Below are 18,210 nucleotides of genomic sequence, written 5' to 3'. Positions count from 1 at the left end.
ATGATTCAATAAAAAACCTTCCAAAAAAAGTTCAAAAATTCCCTGAGTAAGAACCCTTGGATTATCACTTATTCAATGCTTATTCAATGACTGAATATAATGAAAAAAGCTAAAGAAAGGTTTATCCTTTAACCAAAATAAGTAGAAACGAAAGAATAAATTTTTTTTATTTATCACTTCTAACTCTTGTTTCGGAGTCCGGCCACGAGGTCTGATAAGTATGAATCATAGTTCTAATATTTGTTCTAATATTTTGGAATCTATTTCATATATTCTGTGCTCCAGATACTAGCCTAGACTGAATATCCAACGAGATCAAATCATCTTCATCAAGATGACCGACTTCTTCTCTGTCGTATCCATAGGATCAATTCTAACAAGTCACACACTCATATTCCGGAAATACAGAAAAAAATAAATTCCACGATCGAACTACCAAAAAATAGTGGGCTAAAAAGCAGAAACCTACATACTTTAGACTTTCCTTTTTATTGAAAAGTTATTTAGGGGTTCTTGTGAATCGAATCTAATTGCTTGAAATTCCGTCCAGTAAAATGGAAGAATTATAAATCTCCAAAATAATACATAGGAATATCGCAAATAAACCCATCGCGACACCCATTAAAGGTGTAGTTCCCCACCCAGGAGCCACTTTACCATATTCCGAATTCAATGGTTTCAATAAATCCCCTACAACAGTTCGTCTTGGCCCAGATCTAGAACTATCGTCAACGGTTTGTGTAGCCATAAATAATCCTATATTTTTTTTTATTCAGTGAGATCTGTTGACTTTGTATACCATTCCGTTGTAAATAAATGATCTTATTATAGATCCATTGTGGTCTTGAAATTATATAATAATGGAAACAGCAACCCTAGTTGCCATCTCTATATCTGGTTTACTTGTAAGTTTTACTGGGTATGCCTTATATACTGCTTTTGGGCAACCCTCTCAACAACTAAGAGATCCATTCGAGGAACACGGGGACTAGTTGAAGTAATGAGCCTCACAATATTGTGAGGCTCATTACTTCAATTGAGATAATGAGAAATCATTTTGCCTTTTTAGTTGGAGTTGGAACTTTAGGCGGTTCGCGAAAAAAGATAGCGAAAAAAATTATTCCTAGAGTCGAGACTAAGAGGAATGTATAAACCAATGCTTCCATAGATTTGATTTCGGTTTACAATTATAGCTTCCATACCTGTTTAATTGGGATCTTTTTACGGATAAAAAAAAGACCAAGACAAGAGTCAAAGAAATGAAAAGTAAGCAATCCGAATAAAGATTTATCCGGTACCCTATCTATGTCAAATCAAAAAATAAAGGAAAAAAAGAACAGAGCAATCTTGTATCAGACTAGACTCTTTTTGTAGTTGGATCTCCAAGTTTTTGGAATGCCCCAAATTCTACTTGAGCGTCCAAATCTGGGTCAATACCAGCAAAGACATCTCTGAACAAGGTTCTCGCACCATGCCAAATGTGTCCGAAGAAGAAGAGCAAAGCAAAGGAAGCATGCCCAAAAGTAAACCAACCCCTTGGACTGCTACGAAAAACCCCATCGGATTTCAAAGTAGCACGATCTAATTCAAAAATTTCACCCAATTGAGCACGTCTAGCATATTTTTTCACAGTAGCAGGATCACTATAACTGACTCCATTGAGTTCACCGCCATAGAACTCAACAGTTACACCGACCTGTTCAACACTATACTTCGATTCTGCTCTTCGAAAAGGAACATCGGCTCTAACAATTCCGTCTCCGTCTACCAAAACAACCGGAAATGTTTCAAAAAAGGTCGGCATACGGCGTACAAAAAGTTCGCGCCCTTCTTTATCTCTAAAAACAGGGTGTCCTAACCAACCAACAGCTATTCCATCCCCGTTGTCCATGGAACCCGCTCTGAATAATCCACCTTTTGCGGGATTATTCCCGATATAATCATAAAAAGCTAATTTTTCAGGAATTTTAGACCAAGCTTCTGATAAACTTTGATTTTCGGCTAACCCGGGTACTAACTCTTCGATATATTTCTTGCTGGAAGTATCCCTGATCCCATTGATAACGAGTGGGCCCAAATAATTCAATCGGGGTAGTTGCTGAACCATACCACATAGTTCCAGCAACAACAAAAGCTGCAAAAAATACAGCAGCGATACTACTGGAAAGGACGGTTTCAATATTTCCCATACGTAATCCTTTGTATAGACGTTGGGGCGGACGAACACTAAGATGGAATAGGCCCGCTAATATGCCCAATGTACCTGCTGCAATATGATGCGAGGCTATTCCGCCCGGAACAAAAGGATCAAACCCTTCGACACCCCACGCAGGATTTACGGCTTGTACCCTTCCGGTTAATCCATAAGGATCGGATACCCATATTCCCGGACCATACAATCCGGTTACATGAAATGCACCAAAACCAAAGCAACCCAACCCTGAGAGAAATAAATGAATTCCAAAAATCTTCGGCAAATCCAAAGAAGGTTTTCCTGTACGTTCATCACAAAATATTTCTAGATCCCAATACACCCAATGCCAGATAGCTGCTAAGAAGCACAATCCAGAAAACACAATATGTGCTCCGGCCACACCTTCGTAACTCCAAATACCCGGATTCGTTATAGTCCCTCCTGTGATACTCCAACCCCCCCATGAATTGGTTATTCCTAAACGAGTCATGAAGGGTATAACGAACATACCCTGTCTCCACATTGGATCAAGAACAGGATCAGAGGGATCAAAAACTGCTAATTCGTATAGGGCCATTGAACCGGCCCAACCAGCAACTAGAGCTGTATGCATTATATGAACAGAAAGCAAACGACCGGGATCATTCAATACAACGGTATGAACACGATACCAAGGCAAACCCATGGAAATACCCCTTTATCAAGGAAAAATAGACACTATGTAACTTTATTGCACTGAAAAAAAAACTATGCTACGGACCTCCCCTTTTGAGGGGATTATCTTGGCGAAAGGATTAATATTTAGTCTATTCTTTTAGTAATAATGGAACAATTCGATTCTATTCGTAGGAACAAAAAGAAGCAGATCTATTCTATACTCGATAAGTACCAATACGCAATGGTAGATGGGAATTGATCCTATTTTATAGGAGTGAATGTATACATACTTGTTCATCATTCAAAAACCTATTCGGGAAGAAGTTTCCCTTATTAATTCTGTTTTCCTTTTTTATGAACTTATTAAATCTATGTATAAAATATGCTAAAAGATAAAATCTGATAAAGGCCCATCTTATTTATTAAGACAATAAACCCGTTGTTACGCTTCCACATCAAAGTTAGCTATAGTACTTAATTCTTTTTTCTTTGCTTTAATGCCTATTGGTGTTCCAAAAGTACCTTTTCGAAGTCCCGGAGAGGAAGACGCATCGTGGGTTGACCTATAGTGCGACTTGTCAGATATATTGGGTCATATGGTATTTCCCCGTTCTCTCCCCCGATCGAGATATCCTCTCTTTCGCCCAAGACGGATTGATTTAATCATCAAAAATTTGGAGCGTGAAGTGCAATTAGATCTATTTTTTGGGGGGTATCCAGATTAATATTATCAATTAGAATAATTTATGGTTTTCTCGGTTGTACTAATAAAATGAAGTATCCAGGCTCCGCTTAGAAAAAACTCAATTTGGAATCTATCTATTCTATGATTACTACTACTTGTATCATATTCGATTTATCAATAGCATTGATAGAAAACTTTTAATCAATCGAGTAATATGAAGTAAATTGAAAAAAAAAAAGAAGTCGTAGCAAAAAGCCATGCTATTGGGGCATTTGTCCTATATGTGCAAATCCAAATCGGGCAGATCTTGACTCGGAGTAGAGCATAAACCTAAAAGAATTGAAGAAGACCATTTTGGAACAAGAAAATGACATCGGAATTGAAATTGAATCTCGATGAAACAATATATCAATGAAAAGTTAGTTCGATAAATTGAAAATTTAATGAATTGTTTTTTTATTTATTGAAATTTATAGTATAGATAAACGACCGCGGGCCAAAGGACAAAACTCATCCATTTTGAAAAAAAAATGGAAGGTAAGAAAAAGCCCCTTCATTAGAAGTTAGAAAGAGTCCTCTAAAGAAGGCTAAAATCTAAACATTGATTCTTTTTTCGCTATTTTTTTTGAACCGTATGCATCAAAAGGTGCCCGTACGGTTCTTAAGGGATACAATTTTATCCTAATCAACCGACTTTATCGAGAAAGATTACTTTTTTTAGGCCAAGAGGTTGATAGTGATATTTCGAATCAACTTATTAGTCTTATGGTATATCTCAGTATGGAGGATGATACCAAAGATCTGTATTTATTTATAAACTCTCCCGGTGGAGGGGTAATAAGCGGATTAGGTATTTATGATACTATGCAATTTGTGCAACCAGATGTACAGACAATATGCATGGGATTAGCCGCTTCAATGGGATCTTTTATTCTAGTCGGAGGAGAAATTACCAAACGTCTAGCATTCCCGCACGCTCGGCGCCAATGAGTTTTTTTTAGACAAAAAGAAAACTATGCCTTCGCCATATAAAATATTAAGTAATAATAGCATGGCACTTTGAATTCGATATGAGAATTTTTTTTTTCTAAACCATTAGGTTATGTATCGAAAGAGTAGTATGAGATAAAAGGCATTTCCGATTGTAGGCTGATTTATCGCGGAGGCCTCTTTCAGCGTCACAAACTTTTTTGTTTTCACGACGGAAGACTCTTAACAATATTTCTGTTATGAAAGACTACGAAATATTTATTTTTAAGAAAAAAAATAAAAAAAAGAAACTTTGGGATTGCTGAATAACAAACGAAATCATAAAGCAACGGAACCATCATAGTATTTTGAAATTACTAAAAAAAAGGAAGGGTGGTTATTGGATCATTTACTGCTCTGGGTCTGCTAGATCCTATATTTTCTATTCCTTCGCTGGAAGGTAAAAATGAATTCCATTGTGGAGCCGTATGCACTGCACAAAGGATGCCTGTACGGTTGTTAATCCTATCTTTTTTTTATTATCTTTGACTCATCATGATAATGATGTAAGATAGAGAAAACCATTTATTAAATCATCAGGGTAATGATCCATCAACCTGCTAGTTCTTTTTATGAGGCACAAACGGTAGAATTTATCCTGGAAGCGAAAGAACTACTGAGGCTGCGCGAAATCCTCACAAGGGTTTATGTACAAAGAACAGGCAAACCCTTATGGGTTATATCCGAAGACATGGAAAGGGATGTTTTTATGTCAGCAACAGAAGCCCAAGCTCATGGAATTGTTGATCTTGTAGCGGTTGAATAACAAATAGCAGGTATTTCACGCAAAAATCCGAAATTTTCGATTTTCTCTTTTTACCGGGGTTAATATATTACTATTAATCATATTAATTATTAATATCGAATATAGAAGTAATTCATAATCATCCGGTTAGGATTGATCTAAACCAACTCATTATGTATACAATTCAACATGCCAACTATTAAACAACTTATTAGAAACACAAGACAGCCAATCAGAAATGTCACCAAATCGCCCGCCCTTCGGGGATGCCCTCAGCGTCGAGGAACATGTACTAGGGTGTATGTGCGACTCGTTTAGACCATGGACCGGGACAAAAGAAAGTACAAAATTTTTCCCGTATCAGTTATAAGTACAGTGAATAGGATAGAATGAATGGAAGAAATCCGTTCACTACCGAAAATAAATAAACAAAGATTTATCGTATCCTTTTATTGTGTATCAAATTTATGGTTTCTATTGGTGCAAATCCAATCATCTCTATTTTCAATTTTAGATGAGAAAGAATTCCCCATTGGTAACAAATGCTTATCCATTAAGCAGAGGAAATCCTATTTAACAGAAGGATTATAGCCTTATTCTTCCAAGAACGGACTAAGAGGGTCAGCTACCCAACCAATCTTCATAATTAAATACCGTTACTGTATAGGTAGATCTCGTTGTGAAAGACCGATTACTAGATAATTCATGGGTAGAGCCAAAGAGGGTGAACTGTACAAGTTAACAATAACATTGATGAAATAAAAGAAGGAGCTCCGGTGTATAGAGAGGACCTCACCGTTTAAGAAGTAACCATAGAAACGAAGGAACCCACTATTTCTTTATCCATTTCTATTTTTATTTATTTACTCTATTTTTGTTTTTTATACCTAGTAAAAATACTATTTCGTATTTTGGGGTGATTAGAACAAAAAAAGAAATAGTGGTCGGGAAGGTTATAGTAGCAAAAGCCATTGGAATTTTTATTTTATACATTGGAAAAATACGTTTTGTTATTAATAGACTAGGAAAGGAGAAAGGAATAACTGAAAGAAAGGAAATCCATTAGTTATTCATCAAAGTTTCATTTATTCAATGACTAGAATTAAACGAGGATATATAGCTCGGAGACGTAGAACAAAAATTCGTTTATTTGCATCAAGCTTTCGAGGGGCTCATTCAAGACTTACTCGAACTATTACTCAACAGAAAATAAGAGCTTTGGCTTCAGCTTATCGGGATAGAGGTAGGCAAAAAAGAAATTTTCGACAGTTGTGGATCGCTCGAATAAATGCAGTAATTCGATCTAATAAGGTAGACTACAGTTATAGTAGATTCATACACAATCTGTACAAGAGGCAGTTGCTTCTTAATCGTAAAATACTTGCCCAAATCGCGATATTAAATAGAAATTGTCTTTATATGATTTCCAATGAGATCATAAAATACGAAGATTGCAAAGAATCCAGCGGAATGCTTAAAATGGAGTTCTCTGGAGAATGAACTCCGAGAAGGTAGAGTAGAAATTAGTATGATAAAATATGATAAAGTGGTCAAAATGAGCAAATATGTTCAATAAAAAAAAAACGATTTATTCTTCTTCCACTATTCTTTCTTTTTCTTACGACACGACAATCGAATCTAGATTTTCGGATTTTTCGAACAAAGAATCAATCTGCGGTTGAGTTTGGATTAGAATTTTAATTCAATTAAAGAGTAAGCTAAGTCTATTTATTCCTGGTTCTAAGACCAATAGTTCTAGCGGTCGACTCGCTTCTTTCAAATTGTTTCTCATTATTAAGAAAAGGTAACAAAGATAAAATACGAGCTTGTTTTATAGCAATAGTAATTAAGCGTTGCTGTTTTAAGGTCAATCTATTTACCCGTCTAGATAATATTTTTCCTTGTTCACTAATAAATCGACTAATTAAACTCATGTTTCTATAATCAATTCGATCCCCCGATGGAATCGGGGGCAAACGCCTACGAAAAGATCGTTTGGATTTAAGAAAGAGTCGCTTGGATTTATCCATGGTTTTTTTATTCCTTATCCCGAAAATCCTATTTCTTAATTCTAAATCATTTTAGATCCGATCGAAATAGGATTTGGTTTGTTTATATTTAAATCTAAAATATGTCTAATATATGTAATTTTTCATCTTCCTTGGATTGGAAAAGGGTGACACACAGCCGATCGGTTCGATCTATTTCTTTATCTCCCCATGAATCGTATGTTTGTAACACCGGGGACAGAATTTTCTCAATTCCAATCGACTAGGCGTATTGTGTCGATTCTTTTGAGTAATATATCTGGAAATCCCTATTGATTCCTTATTAACACCGTTTCGAACACAACGAGTACATTCCAAAATAACAGTTACTCGGGCATCTTTACCCTTGGCCATGAACCTCCCTTGGATTTTTGATTCACGCAACTCTTCCATTTTCCGATCCAAAATGAAGAAAAAAAGAAAAATTGGTAACTCGAAATAAAATTATGAAAGATTTCGTTACAATCAAATATTAAAATATAGTAATACAATAATTTCTAAATTTAGAATCGCAGTACAGTTTTTCATTTAAGTATTTTGTATGATATTGTTGCCCTAGCCATCACATTTTCATTTTCGTTCTCACTCTTTTATTAATTAAATTTGAACCTGGCGCCGCGTCCGAGTTTGACTGAGGTTGAATCCATTTTGATTCTTTCTAACTTATTCTAAGTCTAAAAACTCTAAAAAAAAGAAGGGGGAAGGGGATTAGTCAAAGATATTTGATTGTTTTTCTAATCTTCTTCACCCCTTCCCAAGTCAATAACTAGAATGAAAAAAACGGGAATACCAACGCATCCGGGAATAAACGATTGATCTCGATTAATAGACCCGCTAAAGCCCCGAACCATATAGTACTTACTACCGGTGCCACGGAGAGATATGTTTTTAGATCTCGCATTGAAAACCCTCCTACTTTATAGTAATTTGTAATACATACTGGTATTACATACCATCAAATGTATATATAGTTAATAACCGCTTGTATTGTCCGCGGAATTCCTAATTCAAATTGAAATGTACAACAGTTCAATTCGGTAGATATTCCCTTTTTTATTAAAAAAAATATGTAGCTTTCCGCCCCACCCCAAATATTCATTTTTCTTTACGGCGGATTTAATATTTATTATTTCATACGTATATAAGTCTTTTTATTATTTTTATTATATTTTATATATGATATGAGACAAAAAAGAAGAAATGGCAAGATAATTTGTGTATACCAATGGAGGAAATAAATAAAAAATGTGGAAAACAAGACAGGGATTCTCTACAATAACACTGTAGACCAATTGAAAGGGATGTAGCGCAGCTTGGTAGCGCGTTTGTTTTGGGTACAAAATGTCACGGGTTCAAATCCTGTCATCCCTACCTATTACTTATCTTCTGAACAGTAACGAGGAATCAATTGAGATCCATAAAAATTGAACATACATATATCGAATCAATCTTTTTTTATTTAATTTTATGATATTCTCTATGATAATATATGTATCGAAGATATATTCGGGTTGCTTTTAGTTTGATAATAAAACGCTCTTAGTTCAGTTCGGTAGAACGCGGGTCTCCAAAACCCGATGTCGTAGGTTCAAATCCTATAGAGCGTGATTCGATTCTTGTTGTTGTTAAATCAAAATGATACTGAAATAATTCAACAGAAATCAAAATTTTACCTCCTATAAAGCAAGTAGGGGGTCAATCAAAAAAAAGAACTGTTAATTAATCAAAGGTCCAACTGATCCCCCCGTCTGTATTGTAAATATGCGGTCACAAATAATCCAGCCAAAGTAATAGGAATTAGACCTAATACGATTCCAAATAGAAAAACTTCAATCATTTCAATTTAGTTGAACGAGGAAAAGGAGAGGTAATATCTATCCTTAAAATATTAATCGGTATTGCCCATGAATCTCAATGACCAAGAATTCGAAATTGAATTGACAAGGTAAAGAACTCTACAATATATAGAATATATTGAATAACACCGAAATCTTTCTTTTTTTTGAATTGTGCATTCAATGAATTTTAATCAAATAAGTCGTATCTTGTTCAGACCGATAAATAGAGCTGAGGTTATAGTTAAAACTGCTAGTAGAAAACCGAAATAACTAGTGATAGTAGGCATGACGAGGCTAAATGAAATACGTTATTTTTATCCATATGTTTATAAAGCACTTCCCTAAGTTTCTATTTTTGAAAGATACGCGGATGGATAAGTAAAAATACTAATTGAAAAAATATATTCAATTGAAAGTTTTTGATTCATCTATTATTATGATTATAGATGATACTAACAAAAATCTTGTGACATAGGTAAGAAATCAATTCATCATCTGTCTCTCTATCCCGCAATTCGGAATCAAGGGATTCATTGAACAACTCTTGAGTTTTCAAAACAAATATTCTTATTATAAAGAATTTATAAACAATAATTTAATATATAAATCTAGTAAATATATAAATCTATTAAATGGATTCTAAATAATTAGAAAGAAAAAAAAAAAAAAAAAAGAAAAATAATAAATAAACTATGTTGTGTAACTTGATTCCAAAAATGAAATGCTCTTTGAATCGCTGAAGAATGAATGACCTTATAATGCCCTTTATTTATGAAATTGTATTCCCACTAATTAGATTTTATGTAGTGGGTTCATTTCCATAAAATCTTTTTTAAAAAGAAAAAAAGTATCGCACGATCAGATCACTCGAAACTAGGTTCTCCATTTATTCTTATTCTTTCCATATTAAAAACATTCTTCTAATTAGTTGAAGAACGATCGTTTGAGTCTAATATAAAACAATAATGCGTGCATTACGAATATTTATTATTCTTCTATTCGTTGTTCTGTTTCGTTCATCGAATCCTATGTACTACTGTTACTTGTTACTGGACGACTAACCAATTCCTTAAAATAAAAAAAGATTCAAACAAAAATATAACTACAAACACAAAAGAAATATTTCGAGATTTCACGTCTAATTTCATTGAATTTTGGGACTATTAGAATCTGCTTCCTAAATTATTATAAACCAACCAGTCGGATTCACATTTTACCCAATCTTCGCTTTCTAGCCCGAAGCCAATAACCGATAGAATCCTTAATACTACAGACAGGCATTTTCAGAATTTTCTATTGAATGAATGGTATATGATTCTACATCGACAAGCAGCAAGAAAAGAAGAAACAAATTATATTATTTAGTTTTAGTGCTTCATTTTGATACTTATTGTGAAATTGCGTTGCTGCGTCAGAAGAAGGATAGCTATACTGATTCGGTATACTCTAAAAACACCCTCGGTACAATATTGACGATCTTACAAAGATAAAATTTCAGTTAATTTCCATTTACTGATCTCATCTTTTACGGAATCGATCCCCCTTTTGACTGTACAAGAATATGTGGAGCTCGGCATGTCTGGAAGCACAGGAGAACGTTCTTTTGCTGATATTATCACCAGTATTCGATACTGGGTCATTCATAGCATTACTATACCTTCTCTATTCATTGCAGGTTGGTTATTCGTCAGCACGGGTTTAGCTTACGATGTTTTTGGAAGCCCTCGTCCAAATGAGTATTTTACAGAGAGCCGACAAGGAATTCCATTAATAACTGGCCGTTTTGATTCTTTGGAACAACTCGATGAATTTAGTAGATCTTTTTAGGAGGACCAAATGACTATCGATAAAACTTATCCTATTTTTACAGTGCGATGGTTAACTGTTCACGGACTAGCTGTACCTACCGTTTCTTTTTTAGGGTCAATATCAGCAATGCAATTCATCCAACGATAAACCTAATCCGAATTATAGAGCTATGACACAATCAAATCCGAACGAACAAAATGTTGAATTGAATCGTACCAGTCTTTACTGGGGGTTATTACTCATTTTTGTACTTGCTGTTTTATTTTCCAATTATTTCTTCAATTAAATAAAAGAAAATACTAAATAATAGTACGAATTATCTTATCCCATTCGGAAGGATATCATCTCATAATTATCTATGACTGTTTCTGTCTCTAGCACGACCACTTGATGAAATGGGGAGGGAAGTGGGACAAATGGCCGAGACTACTGGAAGGATTCCTCTTTGGATAATCGGTACTGTAACTGGTATTCCTGTGATCGGTTTAGTTGGTATTTTCTTTTATGGTTCATATTCCGGCTTAGGTTCATCTCTGTAATAATCGGATGAACTGAGTTGGAGACATGAAAGCGTAAGAACTCAACAGGATCCCCCTCAAATCAGAAAAAAAGAGGGGGTAGGTCCCGTTGAGCTCTTACTAATTAGAATTAGACTAATTTATTCATATAAATGAAAAAATGGATCTTTCCTATTTTTTCAAAAAACTTCATTTCTTTCTGATTCTGAATTGCTTCAAAAAAAAAATTGATTCAGACCATCTCTTTCGCGATCGTATCGGTCGATACTTTCATTTCAAAGCGAAAAAAAGAAAGAGAGAATCACTCGATTCCCTCTTTCTGGATGATACAATCCCAATATAACAATATTATATTTCTATCGATCAGATATCACAAACCCTTTAAATAGATTAAAATATACTAATAGAATTTTCTATAGTTATTTTAATATAAAATAGAATTGAAAAATTCATTGAATTTGTTCACTACTTATGTAATAAATCGAAAAAAAGGTTCTGATAAACCGGGAAAAATTGAAACTAAGAATAGAGATCTTTGACGAACGGGATCAAGAATAATTCATTAGTTTATTATTTCGACACCAGAACAAGAAAAGGAATTTTTCTGGTATCGAATACTAGAAAGATGCATAATTCCTTCTAGAATCCTTTGTTCCCTTCATTTTTTTTCTATTCTCCATTTACTTATCTTATTTTTAATATCTACTCTATTTTTATTCTATTAGAATAAAAATAGACACATTCAATGACATTTCAATCTGGCACCAGTGACATAATAATCATAATAATACCGCTCCTATTTGTATTGTAAAAAACAAAGAAATAAAGAAGAGGTAAAATAGTCTTCCTGACAATATAATATCCATACTATGACTAGTAATGCGGTACAAGTAATTACCGAAATAGGGTCGAAAAAGAATAAAAAAAAAAACAAGGGAAAAAGTTTTTCATAATTTTTTGATCATACATAATTAAATTATAGAATTGCCAACAAGAATTTGGTTTTTTTTACGAACTTTATTTGATAAATCCCCAGATTTAGAAATTCATTTCGGACAATTGAACCTTCTCAAACTGTTTCTTTTTAAGAACTAAAAAGATTTGTGCCAAAATAACAGATGCAAAAAAGAACAAAAGGCCTTGGACACGTAATGGATCTTGAAGGACGATTTCCGCATCTCCCTGACCAAATCCTCCCACATTAGGATTACTCGTTAATGGTTGATCAAGTTTGATGGATTCGCCCTCTGAAACAAGAAGTTCTGGTCCTGGAGGGATAATATCAACCACTTGACGCCCATTCGCTGCATCCACTATGGTTATTTCATATCCTCCTTTTTCTTTTCGTATTATTTTGCTTACTATCCCTGCTGCTGTAGCATTATAAACATTATTATTACTCTTACTCCCGTCGGGATAAATCTGACCCCTTCCCCTGTTCCCGCCTACGTATATGGGATATTTTAAGAAGTGAACATCTTTCTTAGTCGCAGGGTCCGGGGAAAGAATAGGAAAGGTGATTTCACTATATTTCTGACCAGGAACAGGACCTATCACAAGAATATTTTTTTTAGTGGGACGATAGCTCTGAAAAGAAAGATTGCCCATCTTTTCTTTAATCTCGGGAGAAATACGATCGGGGGGGGCTAATTCAAACCCCTCGGGTAAAATAAGAACAGCCCCCACATTCAAACCACCCTTTTTACCATTCGCAAGAACTTGTTTCAGTTGCATATCATAAGGAATTCGAACAACTGCTTCAAATACAGTATCAGGAAGTACCGCTTGTGGAACCTCGATATCCACGGGCTTATTAGCTAAATGGCAGTTGGCGCAGACAATACGGCCGGTTGCTTCTCGTGGATTTTCATAACCCTGTTGTGCAAAAATGGGATATGCATTTGAAACGGGTGCCCAAGTTATTATATATATCATGAGTGATACGGAAATAGATCGAGTAATCTCTTCCTTTATCGAAGAAAAGGTATTTCTAGTTTGCATGGTCCAATCATTGAGCCCAAAAATTTCTACAATAAAATTAGGTAGGTCCCTAGTATAGTTCCCTATCCATGATTCTGCTATTTACTGAAATAAAGTTACTCGAATATAGGAGGCATCCTTCGCGATGGGTAGAAGGAATAAGTACAATTTTGAATGTTTTACTTATGTACAAAGTAACAAACATTATATTTTTCAGTCATTCATTGAATGATAAATCACTACAAGTGAGGGAGATACACGATTTAAATAACGGAAGATCCAATATTTTAAAATTGTGTCAAGAATGACTGGAAAAGTGGAAACAAGACCGGATATAATTTGATCGTTATGAGAAAATCCAAAATCTTTGTAGACAGAACCAATCATTAGTTCCCAACCATGGGGTGAATGAAATCCTATACATAAATCAGTTAATAAAAGAATAGAAAAAGCTTTTATTGTGTCGCTTAAGTTATATAGGAACTCTTGAACCCAAGAGTTAAGAATAACAAGTTCTTCATTACCAAGAATAGAATAACCACTTAGAATAACGAAACAGATTATATTTGTCGAGAAGTGCAAAATCATATGGATACGATCCTCATTGTGCATCTTGATCAATTGGATCGTTTCTTTGTAGATTCCGATACGAAGCTTTTGTAGATGTGTTTCTGGGTATTCCTTTAGCATTTCGTCCAAGAGAAAGAGTTCCTCTAATTCTAGAACTTTTTTTATAATACTCTTTTCTTGAATATCATTCAAAAAAATTTCGGATTGACCAGTATTCCACCAATTAGTAACCCAAGATTCTAGGCTTTTATTAAATGAAAGAGAGATCCACCAGGGCAAAAATACTATAGATGCAAGATATAGAAGGGGAATGAATGCTTTCTTTTTTTCCATTTTTTCGTCTTTTATTTTTTAATGAACTCACTTCATTCGTTAACTCTCTACACTACTAATATTTATATCAAACATAAGTTCTATTACAAGTCATATGCATACTATTATGAATCCATTCCCTGTTTTTTCGTTTTTGATTTGTGATTTATTAGTTAATCCTTGAATTTCGAAATAATACAGAAAGAAAATAACAAAGAATCCACTTTTTTTTGTTACTGTGCAGTTGATTTACATACGGATCAAAATTTCGGACAAAGACAGTTTTCTGGCTGTTCCGTATACGTCTGCTTTGGGTCAAATGAGCATTCTGAAGAAATTCCAGTTAAGTTATTATACTATTACTATGGTCTATAAAAAAGACTATTCTTTCATTTCAGTTTTATCCCTCTTGCTACGAACAAAATTCATTCTGAACTTCATTTTTCAAAAAACTTCAATTGGTACACGCAAGAAATAGGCCAATTCGGCAGCCTTTTGCTCAATTTCTCGTGGGGTCAGATTCTGATCGGTACGCGTCAAGGGAATGGCCCCTTGGCCTCTTATTTCCATATAAAGGACACGACGTGCATAAATACCCTCTTTAACTTCTATTCTGATGGACTGAATGTCTTTCATAAGGAATCGTAGGAAGATTCGACGATTTTTTCCAGGAAACCCCCAACGAAAAATAGACACTATTTCTTCTTTTCTATCGAATCGATCATAACCGCTACCTACATTCCACAAAATTGTGCACCACAAATAGGAGCTAATAAAGAGACCGGCAATCCCATAGAAAGACATTACGATCCCCTGTGGAAAAAAAATTATTTGCTGAGACGGAAATAAAGCTATCAAATCCCTACCAAGATAACTGGAAGTTCCAACCAATAAAAACCCTAATGAACCTAAAAAAAGGATAAAGGCCCAGCAGAAATTGCTGATTTTTCGAGATCCTCTTATAAATTCTATCCATATACGTTCTGATCGCCAATTCATACTAGATCTCGTTGCATTTTATTGGAATTAAGAGAATCAAAAAAAATCTATTTTACTTTTTTTGTTTCCGAAGTAACTCTAATCAACTAGCACTATTTTGATGTGAACCTTTACTTTAGATCTAAGTAATTCATCGAATTACTTAGATCTAAAATAATAACATCACCTTTATATGATTCCCTATAGATACCTACATCCATATAGGTATATTGATTTTATATCTCAAACATTTGTCGCCCGATCTCTTATCTATTTTCTATTTTGAAACTTATCTATTTTCTATTTTGAAATACTTCTAATTGATTTCCTCAGATATCATGTTTACGTATGTATAATCGCTTATGTTTGGAGTAAGCCACATGTTAGATTCTAGTCTACTAAATAGATAGCTGTGTTATCGTCAAAGTCTAAGTTTTGAAAAAAAAAAATAGACAGCATATTTAAAAAATCTTGTTTTTTTGAACATGAAGAAATAAAGAAGCCATTGCAATTGCCGGAAATACTAGGCCCACTAAAGGCACAAAAATAGAGGGTAAGGTGGTGAGAGTTGTCATAGAATGGATACCTCGACTTAATATTTTCATTGTTATATTAATAGTTTTACCTGTTATTTATTGATTGTTATAAAAGGTATCTTATAATTATACTAATTCAATATATAATTATACTAAGTAATATCTACGTGAGTATATATAGAAAAGGAATGAGGAATGTCGAATTAAATAAATGGACTTACTCATCTTTCGACATGAGATATATGTATCATAATAGACGTTTGCATTATTTTAGTTATTATCTTGTCTTAGCATTTTTTTTTAATAAAATTTCATAAAGATTTTCGTACAAATTCCCAAAAAGGTAGTTATAATCCGATCCAACAACAAGGATTCTTAGTAAAACTAGAGATCCGCTAGAGATGTAGAAAGATGCAAGACTCTATGCCGCTATTTGCTATAGTTGAAGTATATATACACATGTAATGTTAAGAAGGGAGCATGAAATTCATTTTCTTCCCCGTGCCAAATTTTGCGGAAGAAATAAAAAAAAAAAGAATTCATTTTTTAAGTTAAGTAAGGCTTTACTTGATTGAATTTTGATTCGAGGGAACGAAAGCGTGGAGCTGAAATAACTCACTCACAACACCTTTTAAAGGATTACGTGGTACGATTAGATCGAATAAGCCCTTATCGAATAAAGATTCAGCCTCCTGTGAACCCTCAGGGACTGCCTTATTCAATGTTTGTTCAATTACTCTTTTACCCGCAAATGCGATGTAGGCATTCGGTTCGGCAATAATGATATCCCCCAACATACCAAAACTAGCTGTCACCCCACCAGTAGTAGGAGATGTAAGGATTGCTACATAGAATAATTTTTTATTTGATTGATAATCATATAAAGCGGAAGATATTTTTGCCATTTGCATCAAGCTCAAACTTCCTTCTTGCATGCGTGCTCCTCCCGAAGCACACACTAAAATAAGAGGTAAAAATTGATTGGTAGCATACTCGATCAAACGGGTGATTTTCTCTCCTACTACGGATCCCATACTACCCCCTATAAACTGAAAATCCATAACCCCAATTGCTACTGGAATATCATTTAATTTACCTGTGCCTGTTTGAATAGCCTCAGTTAATCCTGTCTTTCTTTGATAAGAAGAAAGACGATCTTTATAAGTATAAAGTTGATTCTCCGAATCAAATTGAATGGGATCCAAAGAGACCATGTCTTCATCCATAGGGTCCCAAGTACCTGGATCAATCAAAAGTTCGATTCTATCTGAACTACTCATTTTCAAATGGTATCCACATTGTTGACAAATATTCATTTTTGATTTAAAAATTTTCTTATAATTTAATCCATAACAATTTTCGCATTGAACCCACAAATGCCTGTATTTTTTAGTTAGATCTAGATCATTAGAACGTTCTGTTGTAGTTAAATTTTTTCTATGCGTGCTAGTTCTTATACTGAAACTCTCACTTTGACTACTATTTCCACCTTCAGCACAAATAGAACTATAAATGTAACTGTCACTGTAATTGTGACTACCACTTAAAATGTAACTATCAATACAGATTTGAGTCCAAAGATAACTGTCAATGCAACTATTAATGTGATTATTCCAACTATATTTAGTATCATACATGTACTGATCATAGTGGGAATCATCACTCTTAGATACATTATTTTGATAAGTAGAGTTCCGAAAACTATAAAAAGAACTTTCTAGTTCACTTACAAAAGAAGGATCATTGTCAATCTCAAAAATTTGATTTTCAATATCCAAATAGATGGAATAACTGCAGCTATTACTATCCCTAACTAAAAAAGTGTCATCAGATATGAAATTCCGAATGCCGACTAAATCATCAACAGTACTGTAACTAGAATTGTAACTATCACTATGACTAGGAATGTTTTTATTCATATTATTTATAATTGATCCTTCACTTTCAATAGGACCAAGACTATTGATTGATTTATTTAGCCTACACCTGTATTCTAACTTCCCTTTAGACAACATCGAATTTAACCATCTTTTTTCCATAGAGCTTTCTTGCCCCTATTTACATGAAAATACAATAGCTGAATAGTCATTCGATAAAAAAGAAATCATTTAAATATCTCATTTCCTATCAGAATAGGATCTAAATCCAATCACTAGGATTATTAAGTATTAACGAGTCGGTCTTAAAAAAAAAAGGTTCCGTTATATATAGTGAAGTGATACTTAGCGTTCTCTCAAAAGAGAATTATTTTTTTTTTCAATTAAATCAATTCAATTATTAATTTATAAATAGTGGTTTCTCACCGGTTATG

At 34.0% G+C, this 18,210-nt stretch overlaps 2 non-coding genes across 2 annotated transcripts; both read left to right on the top strand.

The window, feature by feature from the left end:
- The first annotated feature begins 8,655 nt into the window (after positions 1-8,655).
- TRNAP-UGG (transfer RNA proline (anticodon UGG)) lies at positions 8,656-8,729 on the top strand. The gene has a single exon. It is a non-coding gene; the product is annotated as a tRNA-Pro (tRNA).
- Positions 8,730-8,891: 162 nt separating this feature from the next.
- On the top strand, positions 8,892-8,965 carry TRNAW-CCA (transfer RNA tryptophan (anticodon CCA)). The gene has a single exon. It is a non-coding gene; the product is annotated as a tRNA-Trp (tRNA).
- The last annotated feature ends 9,245 nt before the right edge of the window (positions 8,966-18,210 follow it).

This window comes from Cucumis melo, unplaced genomic scaffold, assembly GCF_025177605.1.
Source record: "Cucumis melo cultivar AY unplaced genomic scaffold, USDA_Cmelo_AY_1.0 utg001055l, whole genome shotgun sequence".
Taxonomy (NCBI): Eukaryota; Viridiplantae; Streptophyta; class Magnoliopsida; order Cucurbitales; family Cucurbitaceae; genus Cucumis; species Cucumis melo.
Note: the sequence above shows the minus strand (reverse complement) of the source record. Positions and strands in the feature narration are given on the sequence as shown.